Below are 17,358 nucleotides of genomic sequence, written 5' to 3'. Positions count from 1 at the left end.
AACACAAAAACAAAACCAACCACTAAATATAATTGAGTAAATAAATTCAATCTCAATTTATATTCTTCTAATAATACCAAAAAAAAAAAAAAAATCCCTTAACAACTTACATCTGAGAATTATTTACTCCTAAAATATCTTTAATATCATATTTCCTTCCTAATTTGATGATGCATTGTTTTTTTACTTTCTTCCTTATATTTTCTACAGATGAGATGATAGAACATGCTCTACATTTTCTTTGCATTTACAAACCTCACATTTATCCGAATTCACTTTATTCATAAGAAATAATGTATTATTAACTCGTGTGTGTCCTAACTGTAAGGATCCTCAAATGCAAACTCTGTGTTTTGCTTCAAGAGAGCAACCATACATTGGTGTTGTTTTACTTTCTTTCATGTTTATTCTTCATTTATTCATTCATTTATAATCATTTATCATTTAATCGCTTTATTATTCCATTTAATCATAATAATTTATAATAATAATTTTAACCATTTATATACTAATTTCAATGATTAATTAATCGATTAGTCATTTATATTATTGTTTTTTTATTATTATTTTTTCATTATTGTTTAGTCTTATGACTTTGTGTTTCAATTTCATCAACACTACTTCGTCTCCTGCTTCTACTCAATGTTTATGGAAATTCAAGGTTTACTTTATGTTGTTGTGAAGTATTTGGTATAACACTACTTGTTGGATTGTTTTGTCAGATGAAGTCTGAGCACTGAAACATATGCAACTAAGATTATTCAATAAACTCTGCTCCTTTTTTATCATCATTACTTCGTCTCCTGCTTCTGCTCTTCACTGGCTTTGCTCAGTCAACTTCTTGTCTGATAGAAGACTGTTGATGCAGTTTTGGGTACCAGGCAAGACTTCCTGTTAACAGGTTTTGGGTATTAGGCAATTTTGCTGACTAGTTGTTCTGATTATGAATATGAACTGAATATAAAAATTGACCCTGTGACATACCTATATATAAAGAATTACAATAATCAATGTGTGATGATACAAAATCAAGAATAACAGTCTCACATGACATGAACAGGAAACATGACCGGGACTAAACTTCAAAATAAAACAAGAAAACGTGCCATAAAACGTCTAAAGAAGAAGAAAAAGAAAACATGGGCATGAAACAAAACCAAAAACAGACATGACAGTATGCATAGTAGTACAACGTTACTTTCTTCTTATTAGTGCCTTTAAACAGTTTAATTGACTACTAAAACAACTCTTGTCACATACTGTTTTTCATCTGCTATAGTAGGGAAGTTTGCGATTTCGGATCCTGCATAAATCATTTGAACAGTCCACTCACGCTCTGGAGCATCGTCTGGAGCAGTTTCTCAGTAAAAGAGTAACAGGATTATTTATAACACATTGTGCATTTGGTAATCTCTGTAGCATTGTAGATATGAACATAAGCATTAGCATATGATTTTATAATGCCATCACAGTATTGAAAGTTAATTTTTCTACAAAAAAATTCTAGTTCTGTGCCATATTAATTAGTCTTATAGAGCCTAAAGCTTTTTGTTCTGTTCAACAGGAACAAGAGACATATTAGTCACATTATTAACAACATTAACTGCCAGGAAAAACAATGCATCAATTCAGATTTTTTTTTTAAATACTACGTTTTATATGCATTTTTTTTTTTTTATTCATACCCCTTCATATATATATTTTTTTTTTTTTCATATTTTGTTATGTTATGGTGTTACAATCCATACACCATAATGACAATGCTAAAAAAACTGATTTGTGACAACAATCTGCATTTGGCAGTTATCATGGACATCACGTTGTTTAGACATTTGAAGTTTGGGTCATTTTATTCAGTTTTTTTTTTTTTTTTTTTTTTAACAATAAAACATGTATTGTGCCATGTATTGAGTTTTAGTCAGTTTTGTTGTACTTTTTTTGTATCATTTTAATTTATATTTTTAAATTATTATATTTTGCTTTTATTTATTTTTGTTTAGTTTAAGTAATTTTAATATTTCAATTTAAACTTTTTATTAAATGAGCTGGCAACATTTCTAATTTGCATTTTTTTCGTTTGTTTTTTCCTCAAGTTTTTCATCTAATATTTCTATTTTATTTCAGCTTATTTCAGTTTGAGAAAATACTTTTTTTACTAGTTTTAGTTTGAGTTAATAATAACCACACTGGAATGAGCACTAGGTTAAAATCATCTGACCCTTATTCAAGGAATTAGATTGTGTGTGTTTGCTTGTTTACAATGTTCACAATGAACTTAATTAATTGTTAAAACTTTGTAGAATTAACAAAATTATATAAACAAACAAAAAACAAATAAAAAAAAAACAACAAACCTAAAATGTAAATGAACACCATCATTATACATCCAAAAAAAACAAATCAATTCATGTGAATCCAGTTTTACTCCTTGTTTTCACTCAGTTCACATAAAAAATGAAACATTCAGATGTAAATCCACTTATGCCACTTTAAAACCCCCTTTTAGTTACAGCCTATTTGTTGTTGCTTACAAATGATATTGGTGGCTTAAGTACAGGTTTAGATCCCAAAACAGCACTCCTAAAGTAAACATGTTTTTAAGATAATCAAGGACAGCGTCCCAAATGTTTACTTTTCATTCAAAGTAATGATGTAAATAATTAGTTACCTTTCATAATGAATCATGAATCATGCAATGAAGCACATTTTAGGTTACCTGACAGAACATTTTTCACAGTGTAGTAGATTGTGTTAGTATAAGCTAATTTTCTGGTTGAGGCAGTTAAAACGTTTAGCAAACAGTATTGACTTACAGGTATCCTGTGTTAAAAGATTACATTCATATGTGGGTTCATACAGTATACCAAGATAATTATAAAATATATTTACTTATTAAAATGACAGCTGCTAATCTGACCACATAGTGAAACTGAATAAACAGAACATATAGCTATTGGTCTGACCATGTGAAATCATTATAAAACCTACATGCATACACACACACACACACACACACACACAAGTATATATATATTTACCATAGGTAGTCACAACGTGCCGATAGCTATATCGCACAGCTACGAGTCTGATATTGCTTTATCCAACAGTTTGATGACACAAGTGTGTAAATCTTCATAAAGAAACAACAACTGGGTGTCTGTAAAAACCCTCTTTTGTGCAGCGATAGACTACTTCCTTCCGCCACGGATTCAAATCTCAGTTTGACAGTTTAACACTGAGCTCAAGCTTCTATTATCCTTTTGAAAAAGAAGTTTATTCACGTGTGCTATTAGTATACTTCTTTTAAACTAAAAATAGGAAAGTATACTTTTATTCTTCTTTTTTATGTACTTCTCAGAAATGGGCTTTATGTACTTCTCAGAAATATACTTAAAATGACATTTAGGTATACTTTTCTCATACTTAGAAAAAGTCTTAACATATTTGAGTTATACTTGTGCTCCTAGAATCTGTGTTTTCATTGTTATATGGTAGGGGGCGCTAGTACACATCTTCTGTACAGAATTTCCCAAATAAACACAAGTGAAGAAGAAACCGAAACAACAGACAACATGTAATCTAAGGCACTGTTCCAAATGGCACCATAAACCCTCGCAGTCTTCCTCTGAGTCCGCACTTTTGATCAACTCCATCTACATTTTGATTATCATTCTGAATCCAATTCATAATCTTTTTTTTATTATTTAGCTTTTGGTTCAAAATGTTGTTTATTTCTTTATTTTTTTATTTATGAAACTTACCCACATTCAAGTGTTTAAATAAAGAATGCATGAAGCTAGAATAAAATATTTTTGTTGACAAGCAGATTCACTGTTCTTTCTTTTGATGTTTTGTACGTTTAGATATTCATATAACAAAGTTTATACAAATTAATACCTAAATGGGGACATAGTAGTATACTTAAAGTATGATGAAAAGTTCACTTTAAAAAATTACTTGCAGTATAAAACTACTAGTAGTTTACTGAGACTATACTTCAAAGTCTACTAAAACTGCTACTACAAGTATTTAATTAGTAAACTCTCAGTATACCTATACTGTTCACTTTAAGTATAGTTGCAGTACAAGCTAAAAACTTTGATGTAAACTAGTTGCATACTCAAAGTTTACTACTGTTATACTTAAAGTATACTTAAAAGTATACTTTTATATACTAGAAAGTTGGCCAATTTAGTCCTAAGGAGTATTGAAATAGAACACGTACAAGTATACTACTAGTACACTGATATTTGTATACTTACATAAAGTACACTTAAAATATACTTGAACTTTTCTTAAGTAGCCTATACTTAATAAAATAAACTTGAAGTATACTACTTTTTGGTAAGGGTTATTCGAGAACGTCCCTTTAGAACTGCGGTATAACGACGGAACGTTAATGGGCTAATGTTAACACACTGGTGCCTTATTTAGTATTATACTACACAATAAACAGGCATTTAAACCATTATTTATGTTTCAAAGAATATTATTTATTACATAAGCCTCTTTTATCATACAGAACTTCTGTGATAAATGGCTGCGTCAAAACAGCGACATCAATCACATTAAAATTCATAAAGGGTAAATCAGCTAATAGTGTGCATATGACCATTCGTGCAGACACGTGCATTCTGACATTTTCTGTAAAGATGAAGCTCAATACGGGATTAACTGCACACCAGCGCCATCTGCTAGATACAAAGGGTGGTTCAACAAAACCGTCAAACAACAACATATTACATGTAACAGCACCGCTCATGCGTCTTGATCAATATTGATCAGTTCCATCAGAAAATAAAAGGCATATTCAGAGGCTGTGTGTGTGTGTTTGTGTGTGTACTGGTATTACCTGCGTTATGGGGACCAAATGTGCCCACATGTAGCCTATAATACCACTAAACTCTAACCTTATGGGGAAAATTTGTTAGGTCCCAATGAGGAATCAAGATTATAAATCATACAGAATGATTAAAAATGTAAAAATAAAGAAGGTTTTAAGTAATGGTTATAGGTTTAGGGGTAGGTTTATAGAATATACAGGTATGTAGAGGAATAAAACTTACTGTCTGTACAGTATAAAACCACTAAGCTTATGGAATGTCCCTATAATGTTAGGGACACACAAACACACACAAGTGTGTGTGACACACAAACACACACATACCCGTGTGTGTGTGTGTGTGTGTGTGTGTGTGTGTGTGTGTGTGTGTGTGTGTGTGTGTGTGTGTGTGTGTGTGAATAAAACTGGGAAAGTTTGTGTGTTAGGCAATGTAGTCAGTGAGTGGACTTTATTTTTGTTTCTGTTTTTGTTTGTTTTCCATGACAATTTCCAATTTTATTTTTTATTTGTTATTGTTTGCCATATCTTTGTTAAATATTTGGTTCCTATATTGTTTAATTGAATCTGAATTAAATAGAGCTAATAAATAAAAATGAATTTAAAAACAAATTGCACAACTGTAATTTATTACATTTGCAATAAATGGTTAGCCAGCTTTAGAGCATTAAGAATGGGTGTCTCAACTGTACCCTACATGACCATAAAAAGTTTTTGTTTATTTGTTTGTTTGTTCTTTCAGATTGTAAAAATATTGACATGTCTGTTGCAATTTGTTGCAATGTACAAATTGTTGCAATGTACAAAACATAACAAAAATTCCAAATCGCAATTAAGAAAATATATTAAAACACAATAAAATCATTAAAAACATTTTAAAAAAATTTGAATAAAGCCTAAACAAAACCCACACTAACACCATATACACACCACTTTCTAATTAGTGACTTTGCTAGGTTCCTTAATCCCAAATTGAGGGCAAATCTTAATGCTACAGTGTCATTTTAAAGACTGTGACAATTGTTCAAGGAGGGCCGTTTCCTGCTCCTCGACAGACTTGACAGACCTGCATGAAGCCCAGACCTGAATCCCACCTTTGGGATGAACTGTAAGCAGAGGCTGTTAGGAAGGACTGCACCATGTTAATGTCTGTTGTTTTGAATTTGTTGGCTAAACCAGCACACATGGGTGTAGTGTTTGAGAGTGTGGAGTGTAGTGTAGATCAAAACATACTTTCATCATGTTTTTGCTGTTGTGTAATTGTAATATATATGTATGTTTGTATATATATATATATATGTATATATACTATATATGTATATATATATATATATATATGTGTGTGTGTGTGTGTGTGTGTGTGTGTGTGTGTGTGTGTAGGCCTACAATATTTTAAGAGGATTGTGTATTTATTTTGCATCTCAGAGTTATATGATGTTAAACCAGTGTAAAAACAACACCTGCCCCTGTGCGCTGACAGGTGGGTGTGACTCCACCCCTCACTGCTTTATACCATACAGCAGCTCTCACTTTAAAACCTGCATCAGTCTCACACAAACACACACACTACACAAGCTTTAGAGAAACTTGAGCGTAACTACAGGGGAGCATGTCTAACATTGCAAAAGTTCTTTCTAGGAGGCTGGACAGAGGAGAAGGAGTGGGAACAAATGAGAAGGCGATTCCTTTCAACAAGCAGGACTACCAGAGCCTGAAGCAGGAGTGTCTGGCGAAAGGAACCCTGTTCTGTGACCCAACCTTCCCTGCTGAATCCAACTCTCTAGGATACAATGAACTCGGGCGGTACTCCTCCAAGACCAGAGGAGTGCAGTGGAAGAGACCTAAGGTACTGCAGTGTATGTGTGTGTGTGTGTGTGTTTGCTTTCTTCCACACAGGTGGAATTTAGGTAAATATTAAGTTGTGCTTTTGTGATCCTTGTATGTTTTATAGAATTTATTTCTACCCGAGACAAACTTTAAAATGACCAATTGCTTAAATGCACAAGCGTAAATTAATAAGTCAAAGTAGTGAGGTTAATTGAAAAGTAGTGATTAGAAGAGAATATTAAATATTATATAGATATTAAATTTCAATATAAATATAAAAAATAGTATTTTTCATATTGTTTTTATCAGGCTTATGTTTTTTATAGAATCTATTTATACCTAATAGAGCAAAAAAATTTAAAAAAAAAAAAATCACAAATAAAACCAGTTAAATTAGATGTAAAACTGAAACATTTTTAATTATCTGTTTTTTTGTAGTGTATTTGATATTTGCATTCACAAGGAACAATGGAAGGAGTTTAAGTGATTAATAAAACTACTAAATTATATATATATATAAATATATATGATACAAAACATATATATATATATATATATATATATAATTAAAACATAACATTTTTACAGTAGTTTATCTGAGATACAAAACATGTATTGTTATGTGTGTGTGTGTGTGTGTGTGTGTGTGTGTGTGTGTGTGTGTGTGTGTGTGTGTGTGTGTGTGTTTTGTTTTTGTGACATATCAGTACACAACTTTGTATAATGACATGGGTATGACACAGGTATTACAAGGAGAGGGTGACTTATGAGGACATAACCCATGTCCCCATTTTTCAAAACGCTTATAAACCATACAGTATTAGTTTTTTTGAGAAAGTAAAATTGCACAAAGTTTCCTGTAAGGGGTAGGGTTAGGTGTAGGGTTGGTGTAGGGGCGATAGAATATACAGTTCGTACAGTATAAAAAAAACCATTACATGGGGGGAAGTAAGGGAATTATCTTGTTAGTATCTTTATTGTTTTGGTAGGTGGTATATGTGTGTGTGTGTGTGTGTATGTTTCCATGTGGGTGTGCAATATGCTCACTATGGTAACCGAGAGCAGCTCAGGTTTCTCTTAAGGTGTGAAGATGACCTTATGTGTGTGTTGATACTTACAACATGCAGACTCTCTGCTCATCAGTTTGCATTGTTATATAAATAAGATGCTTAATACCTGTATTTTTTATTTATTTTCTTTTTTTTTTATGAATACACAAGCCACAGCACATTAGTTCAACTGAACCTTTTCACATGTGCCGTTTGCTAAGAGTAAATGAAAGCTATTGTTATTTTGGTGTACCTTTACATAACGTAACACTATCACCTCTAATCGTACTCACATTGTCCCTTTTTAAAGGAATTCTATTCAAATCCTGAGTTCATTGTGGACGGCGCTAAGCGGACAGACATCTGCCAGGGAGATTTAGGTGAGAAAGGCTCCTTTTGATCAGAACAGTGTTTGGGTGTGTCCTGTTGTGTGTGGTTTGCAAATTATTTATGAATTTTACTAACACATAGGTGAAGTCAGTATCACAAAAAACTGGCATGATGTGTGGCCAAGTATATGGTAACCCATACTTGGAATTTGTGCTCTGCATTTAACCCAAGTTCACACACACACACAGCAGTGAGAAGTGAACACACACACACACACACACCTGGAGCAGTGGGCAGCCATTTTTGCGGCGGCACCCAGTTCAGTGCCTTGCTCAAGAGCACCTCAGTCGTGGGTAATGATGGTTTAAAAGAGCGCTGAACATTCACTCCCCCCACCTACGTTTCAGATTACAAGTCCAACTCTCTATCCATTAGGCCACAACTGCCTGAAAAAAAATGTGATGAATATGGAATTTCAGGTTATTTTATTATTCATTACTTTAAATGAGGTGTTTAGTTACCACTGTCTGCCAGTTTGTCAGCTTTATGTTGACTTTAGATAACTGTCCTCCACCCCAAACACACAGACTCATATTGTGCAGTGCTAATAACCATGACACAACAAATATATTCGCTAAATCAGAAAATCAGATCGCCCGGGGAGCAGTTGGGGGTTCAGCGCCTTGCTCAAGGGCACCTAAGTCGTGGTATTGCCAGCCCGAGACTCGAACCCACAACCTAAGGGTTAGGAGTCTATCTCTCTAACCATTAGGCCATGACTCCCCCAGATCAATAAAAGGTCTTATTATTGATAGTTCCATGAAGAAACATCCATGGAATCTTTTCATTCCACAAAAGGTTCCTCAGAATATCGAAATGTTCTGCACAGTACGAAGAAATGGTTCTTTTAGAACTGTTCACTGGAAGGTTCTAGGTTCTTTGAAGAACCAAAAATGGTTCTTCTATGGCATCACTGTGAAAACCCCCTTTTGAAATCTTTATTTAAGAGTGTTCATGCTAATGGGGCAAAATACATGCTCAAGTTTTAGTGGTTAGTGGTTAAGAACAAAGTATGAGCAACAATAATAATGATGTTAGATTTAGCAACCACTAATCTAATTATAGTTACCTCACAATGCAAGTGCATTTCTTGTGTTGTGGAAAAACATTGTGAGACATGGGAGTGGTTAAAAAGCTAAGCTTGAAGGTTGCAGGTTCAAATCCCACTATGTTCGATCCAACCACCATCACCATTGAGCAAGACAGATACGCCCAGTATACACTTTGAGCAAAACAACGGAAGCCCAGGATGATCCTGGAGGGCTATTGTCTGTAATAAGTGAACTGGAAGTCAGTTTGCATGAAACAATAAGCTCAATGCATAAGTATCTAATGACATTTGATACATTGGCAGGTGACTGTTGGTTGCTGGCTGCTATTGCATCTTTGACTCTGGATAATGAGATTCTGGAACGTGTAGTTCCACCTGGACAGAGTTTTACAGAGAACTATGCTGGCATCTTTCACTTTCAGGTATAATCATACAGTGGGATCAAAATGTCTGAGACCACACTAAAGATCTGGGATTGAAAATCTCATTTAAAACCTGGAAGAAAAGTTTTAAAAATCATATAACATTAGAAAAAATTCTAAATGAATTATTTTCACTAGTGGTCCCAGACTTTGGATCTCATTTGTGTATTAATTACAACACATAACCCTATTATAAATCCAAAGATAAACTAAAGGGATACTGTCAGACTGATTGGTGTTGTTCTCGTCTCTTCAGTTCTGGCAGTACGGTCAATGGGTGGATGTTGTCATTGATGACCGGCTGCCTACCAGAGATGGGAAGCTGCTGTTTGTTCATTCAGCCGAGGGCTCTGAGTTCTGGAGTGCTCTGATGGAAAAGGCCTATGCAAAGTAAGTGTGTGTCTATTCACAAATTACCTGCTACTACTTACCTGAACTGTAATGCTTAACAATAAGATACTGAGTCATCTGAAACTGTTGCTAAACACTGTACCATAACCACAGCCTATAATGTTTTTACAACATATCCATTACATACCAACCAGTGGTGCTGATTTCTCCTGTATTTTGAAGGTTAAATGGTTCATATGAAGCTCTGACAGGAGGTTCGACCACTGAAGGTTTTGAGGATTTCACGGGAGGCATCGCTGAGAACTATGAGTTGAACAAAGCTCCTCCGCACCCTCCAAAACTCATGCAAAAACAACCAAAAATCACATAATCACTGATCATTACCCATGATCTCCTCCAATTATGCAACACCCTAATATAATTAAAAAAAATTCCAAAAAGCAACAAAATCTAAAATGCTGCATGAGTCTTCAGATGAATCTTTTAGTGGATCTGTGGTCTAGTTAACAAACCCACCTGAAATCTCACGAGCATCAGTCTCCCCTCCGTGCCTCAGCTAGCGGCGGGTCCTGAATCTTTTAGTGGATCTGTGGTTCTAGTTAAATAACGCCGACAATGCCATACTTGTCTAAACGTGCTGTGGATCTGTGGTCTAGTTAACAAACTTGTTTTTTTTTACGAAGATCCAAGATATTAATTTCTATGTTAAAAACAACAACTTATTAATTTCTATGCAAAACACAACAAAATATTTTTACTCCAGTCTTCAGTGTCAAATAATGATTCACATGATGTATATAATGTCTTCATGTGGCTGCCACACTACCATACCAGTGATTTCACAGACAATGATTATCTTTTGTGGATTCCGTCACTGGCGCATACATTACATGTTATTATTCTAATCATATATATTATAATCACTGAGCAGATTACCAGTTCATATGAGACGGAGGCGGTGACGAGTCTGAAGCTGGTGAAGGGTCATGCCTATTCCGTCATTGGCGCAGAGGAGGTCAGAAACTGGCAGTATAATATGTATTTTAAAGGAAAAACTCAAAGGAGCTCTAATGACTGTCACCTTATTGTACCTACAGGTTCATTCCTACGGCCGTCAGGTTCAGGTGGTGCGTATCAGGAACCCATGGGGTCAGGTGGAGTGGACAGGCCCTTGGAGTGACAAGTGAGTTTCCCGAAACAGATCTTACTCCTTCAACATCAGTCCTGAGAGTCCTGTCAAATATTTCCAATGCTTTTTCAGTTCCAAAGAGTGGAACAGTGTGAAACCAGAGGAGAAAGCTAAACTGGATTATTCGGCTGAAGATGGAGAGTTTTGGTAAGAGAACTTGAGCTTGTAACCCTCAACAACAACGTAACAAATAAGTTGACAAATAATAACGAATCTTCCTCGTCATGTCAGGATGGCATATTCTGACTTCATACAGCAATTCTCAAGGTTGGAGATCTGTAATCTGACTCCAGACACTCTTTCAAGCGAAGATGTGAGCCGCTGGAACTACAACCAGTTTGAAGGTGACTGGAAGGTGGGAGCCACCGCAGGGGGCTGCAGGAACAACCAAGGTAAATCAAACCAACCACAATATTCTTCAAACTAAAAGCTGTTGTTTGATCCACGGTCTGAATGTTTGGTTCATCCTCTCCAGCAACATTCTGCTCAAACCCTCAGTTTGTGATCAAGCTGGAGGAAGAAGATGATGATCCTCTTGATGGAGAAGACGGCTGCACGATCCTAGTGGGTCTGATGCAGAAAGATGGTCGTAAAGACAAGCGGTTTGGACGAGACCTGAACACCATTGGCTTTGCTATCTATAAGGTAATTGGTTACGTACAATCAGTAATACTATTAATACTAGAGATAGGATAAAAATTTTTTAAATCAATAAAGAGTCATTAGCTAAACCAACCTGCACCAAGATTCATACTTTCATTTGAAGCAATTCCCTTTAGGAATCATTAGTATTGTAATTTTTCATCTGGAGTTTGGCTGAAGATTTTTCTTTCCTCAAAAGATATTTAAATATTTTTTAATATTCTCTAAGCTCATGTTAGGTCTGTCTTGAAACTTTGATATAGTGTGATTTTACTTCCAGAATGCAACTTTGCACTTTATTTGACACACTTTTACTTTGACATAACCATCAACATTACCACTAATTAATAGAATATTTTATTAACTGTATGAATTTGAACATTGAATAATACAATATTCTTTGGTGTTTTTCAGGTTCCAGATGAGGTGTGTATGAGCTCTATATGCTTTGTACATGAGAGTAACTGGACACCACAAATGTAACCAGTCATTCTTTCATTTTTATGATACTATGGAGACCCTAAAGGGACAAAAAAATAAGCATATTCCAATGCTTTTGTGCTCCCCTAAGAATGGAAGATGTTTTGTGAGAGAACACAACATTTCAGGGTAACACAGTTCTTTTGTGAGAGAATGCTAAAATTGAGTGTGCAAACACAAAACAATTAAAATAAAAAACCACTCCAATCTTACATATTCCACTCAACACAACTTTTATTTTTGCAGCCATACGATACATTTATATGAAACAACCATTGCAAGTTTTCAGATGCCATTTCATCCAACTGTTTGTGTTGCAGTTCAGGGGTCGCAATAACGTTCATCTTGGTCCTAATGTACTGCTGCATCAGCCGTCCATTGCAGGGAGCAACACCTTCATCAACCTGCGAGAAGTGAGCGAGCGCTTCAAACTGCCTCCGGGTGAATATCCAATCACGAGCCGCATCGCAGGGGAAGCTTCATACTGCGCGTGTTCACAGAGAAAGAGGCTGCTGCCAGGTTTGTCCCAAGTGTTTTTAGTATATTTCAATTGAAAAAAACAAAACAAAAAAAAAAGCATGAGATTATATAGTTCCAGTTTTAGTCCACACGGGGATGCTGCTGCACAGATTCTTTTGAGCCCCCCAACACTGCATGTTTTTCCATGTCCCATTAATCAAACACACCTGATTCAGATCATCAGCTCATTAGTAGAGACTCCAAGAGCTGAAATGGGTGTGTCAGATAAAGGAGAGATGCAAAATGTGCAGTGTTGGGGGGCTCCATGAATGTGGTTGGGAACCACTGCACTAAAACATCTGTTTGAACGATAAATCAATAAAACTGTACCCTAAACATTCTTGTATTTGCACCCAAATGCATGATGGATGTTTCTGACTCTTGTTCATGAAGCCCGATGGATACAGAGATCAGTGCAGATGTGAAAAAGGTAAATTGTGTATTATGAGAAAAATGTTTATATAAATTCAGATATAATTCATATAAAATCAAAAATTACTTTAATTTAATTTTTTTTTTTTTTTTTTCAGCAATACATATCCGAGAGTGATTTGGACCCACATTTCAAGCAGCTTTTCAATCAGATTGCTGGAAATGTAAGTCACATGGTTGGTCATTTTCAGTTTTGAGTCATTAGCATTATCACACATGATCTTTTTTTTTCACTCTGCAGGACTCGGAGGCGTCTGAGTATGAACTAAAGCAGATCCTGGACAGTGTTACCTCGACACGTAGGAAAACAAAAGTTCTCAGTTTTATTCACATTTATATAAATGTATAGATATATCTGAATTTGATTTTAAAAGTGCCCTGAAAATCTTTAACAATCTGTGCTGGTCACAATGTTTTGTTTTTTTTTCACTCAGGAACCAATCTGAAGATGGATGGATTTAGTATAGAAACCTGTCGCCATATTATCAGTCTGCTAGATGTATCCTTACCTCGATGGATCATATGAATGAAATCTATATGGATTAATGCACAGATTAACAAACTTGTTAACTTGAAGTCCCCCTGAGAGTTTAAGTTAATATTTCAATAATTCATCAACACATTCACATGTTCAAAGTTCTCTGACGTTGAATTACTATTTAAAATATTTTTTAAACATTATAAAAATTTATAATATATAAAGTACTGACTGTTATTTTGTTTTTATTTTAAAAATATTTGGTTGAATTTTACATTTCTATGATTTCATTAATTATTAGCTTTTCACAACCCTCTTGCAGTTTTCTTAATAATCTCCAGAGGTTCAGGAAACCGCAGTTTGGATTAATTTAGTATTAACTGAATGTTTTAATTGTGAATTAATATTCTCAACAGAGTCTGTTCATTGTACAAACACAGAAACCAAATTAATCATGATAACCCTGTTATAACCCTTGACCTCAGTCCAGCGGCAAACTCAGCCTTATGGAGTTCTCGTGGAGTTTTTCACATACTGTGGATAAAGATCCAGAAATATTTGGTATAATATATATTTTGGTGTCAAATAAAGATTAAAAATCTGTAATATCAGCTGATAATTGATATGATACAGATCTATTGTGCAACCCTACCACAGAGCAACAGTTTTGTGGGCACTAAAGTTCAGATAAATTCGTCATTGTATTTAGTGATGTTAAATACTTAATGTGGATTTTCTGTCATACCTCACCAGGAGGTTTTTAAGAAGCATGATACAGACAATTCAGGCACTATGAGTTCCCATGAGATGAGAGATGCCGTGAAAAAAGCAGGTAATGAGTCTATGGATTAATATCTAAACATTGAGGACAATATAGACAATATAATTTTTTTTTCTTCTAAAAGTGGTGCTAATAAAGAGTGCATTAATGGATGTATTTGCTTTTCTTCAAAGGATTCCAGCTGAACAATGACGTACTTCAGGTGATAATCTCACGTTATGCCAAACAGCAGTACGCCATTGACTTTGATTGCTTCGTTGGCTGCCTGATTCGCCTGGAAATGCTCTTCAGTAAGTTCTGCTGAAGATTAACCAGTTCAATTTTTTAAATAACTGAAAATAAATAGGTATGATAAGGAATTACAAAATATTGTTTCTGCGTGGTTTACTGTAACATTTTTATCTTTGCTTTACACAGAAATATTTAAAACGTTCGATAAGAAGAATAGTGGGAAAATCGAGCTGGATATCCTGCAGGTGATGCACAAGTGTGAACGTGAATTAAGATTTTTTTGCATCTTCTTAATAGTGTTTTCATTTATAAATGTGTTGTTTTGTACTTTGTAGTGGCTCTGCTTGGCCCTCAGTTGAAAATCCACTTACCTTGCACCAGATTGCACCAGGATTGCAATCTGTAGTCCATTAATTTCCTGCAGTTAAACTGAAGAGGATGCAGCAGGCCTGGAATACCAAAGAGTAAAATCAGAGTAAAATCAACCAAAGATGTGTATTATCTAAACTTGGGATTGCTTACAAAATGCAATTTGATTATGGTGCTCATCTGCTGAAAATAAAACCAATTGCTACAATAAAGACGAATAAATCACATTTTTCATATATGCAAATTCTATCATTTTGATGATTTGATGTTTACAAATAGTTACCATAGTGTCCACCAAAATAGCATAGTACTTTGCTTTTACTGTAAAAATCATTAATTAATGTGATAAACAATATTGAATTATTGTCATATACATATTCATATACAGTGGTATTTACATAGTATGTATGGAACTAAAAGAATAATAAAGAACTAAAAGAATTAACTAAAAGAATAATAAAGTGCCACAAACCAATGTGTTTATAGTCTGATTCGGATGGTAATTGTTTTTCATGGGGGTGTAAACTATTTTCAACATTTACAGGGGTTAATCTGATATTATATTTCTACACATCAATAAAGAATGTCTTTTTCTCCCACCAACCAAACAAAAAAAAATCCCCGAACAACCAACTGTTTTTTTTTTTTTTTTTTTTTTTTTGACAAACACCAAAGTGTGGTAATTTAAACTTCCATCCAAATCCAAATCTCATATTTTACAACAAATCGATTAAAAATTCAATGTTGAAATCCTTTTTGACCACTGCCGAACACCATAGGCTACAGTAACTATTGCACTTCGCTGTAATTTGCATGCTTATTTATTACTGAAAAAAAAAGGAAATGCTGGAAAGTATTTACAAGAACTGTATTTCATAACTGCTCCACCACAGTGAGTGGGAGCTGTTAAGAACAAAAAGAAGAAAGAGAAGAAAACCACATAAACTAAATGGATCATTATAGCCTAGGGCAGAAACAGAATACAATAACATTTTAAAATAGCTTATGTATTATATAGGCTACAATTATGTACAGAAAATATAAACCAAGCAGCTTTATGCTTACATTATGTAAATAAGAGGTTGCATTCTGCTAATCTACACGTTTTTTAATGACATCCATCATTTTAAGGGGGATATTATGCAAGACAGAAAACCATTTTAACTATAGTGCGTCTATTTTATTATTTTTTAACAGGAGATTTAAATAATCAAATAATACATAGGATATCATAAAATATTAATAAATTCTTATTGTTCCAAGCATATGACATTTTATTTAGCTATAGCAGACAATCATGTGACTGGCCACATGAGCAGAACGTTCCTGGGTTTGCAGGATCACAGAACTCTCTTCTCCACCATGAATAATCGTCATCCGAATCCATGAGTTTTATCACTGAGGTGCCTGTAAATTTATTTCAAATGTTGTTTCACACAATCTTGGCTGGCCAGTCAGTCAGCAAAAATGACATTGTTGTTAAGTTCCTGAGGGGAGCTCAGAGATTGAATCCACCTCTTCCTCTTCATCCGATTTGGGATTTATCTATAGTCCTCAGGGCCCTGCGAGGTCCTCCCTTTGAGCCACCCTAGTCAGCTACTCCAGTCAGTGTCCAATTGGAGTGAGGGCCCACTCCACCAGAGGAATGACCTCTTCCTGGGTTTGGTCCAGCAGGATTTCTATTGGTGATATCTGTGCAGCTGCCGGCTGGTCTTCGCCGTCTACCTTCACTACGTTTTATAACTTGGATGTCCCTGCCCTTCAGGCATGGATTTTGTCCACCTAATTTACCTTATCCCTTCTGTAAGCGGAGAAGGTCTTGTTATGTGGACCCTATGCCTGGTGGCTTGGGTCTCATAATTGGCTCATGCTTCTAGGAGCTCTCATTACAGGTGCTCCAGGGCTGGGCTCGCAGAGCAGCTTCATTCTGCACTTGCTTATAACACGGCACTATTGGATGCATTCCCCATAAGCATGTCAATACAATGGGAGAGACCATTTGAAGGGAAACACTTCCGTTACTAACATAAATTGGGTTCCCTAGGATAAGGGAATGAGCGTTGCGTAAGCTGCCATGCTTTAAGGCTGTATGTAAGTTGATGACTGTTGCTATCAGTCAAAAGATTCTGACGAATGACGCTCTGAGCTGACTTATATAGCCCTTTTGGTGGGCTGAAGCACCATTTGTTTGTGCAGCTACACAAACGTGAACAAATCAGGCCAGGGCCATGCACGGGGGGTGGCCCAGTGGCTAGAGCTGAGGTGCCCCTTTCACCACTCCCCACCGTCACCCCAGCTCAAAGCGTT

General features: G+C 35.1%; 1 pseudogene; it reads left to right on the top strand.

Annotated features, from left to right (window-relative positions):
- Positions 1-6,361: 6,361 nt before the first annotated feature.
- On the top strand, positions 6,362-15,592 carry LOC109046872 (annotated as a pseudogene).
- The last annotated feature ends 1,766 nt before the right edge of the window (positions 15,593-17,358 follow it).

This window comes from Cyprinus carpio, chromosome A22, assembly GCF_018340385.1.
Source record: "Cyprinus carpio isolate SPL01 chromosome A22, ASM1834038v1, whole genome shotgun sequence".
Lineage (NCBI taxonomy): Eukaryota > Metazoa > Chordata > Actinopteri > Cypriniformes > Cyprinidae > Cyprinus > Cyprinus carpio.
The sequence above is the reverse complement of the archived record's forward strand: the minus strand, read 5'-3'. Positions and strand labels throughout refer to the sequence as shown.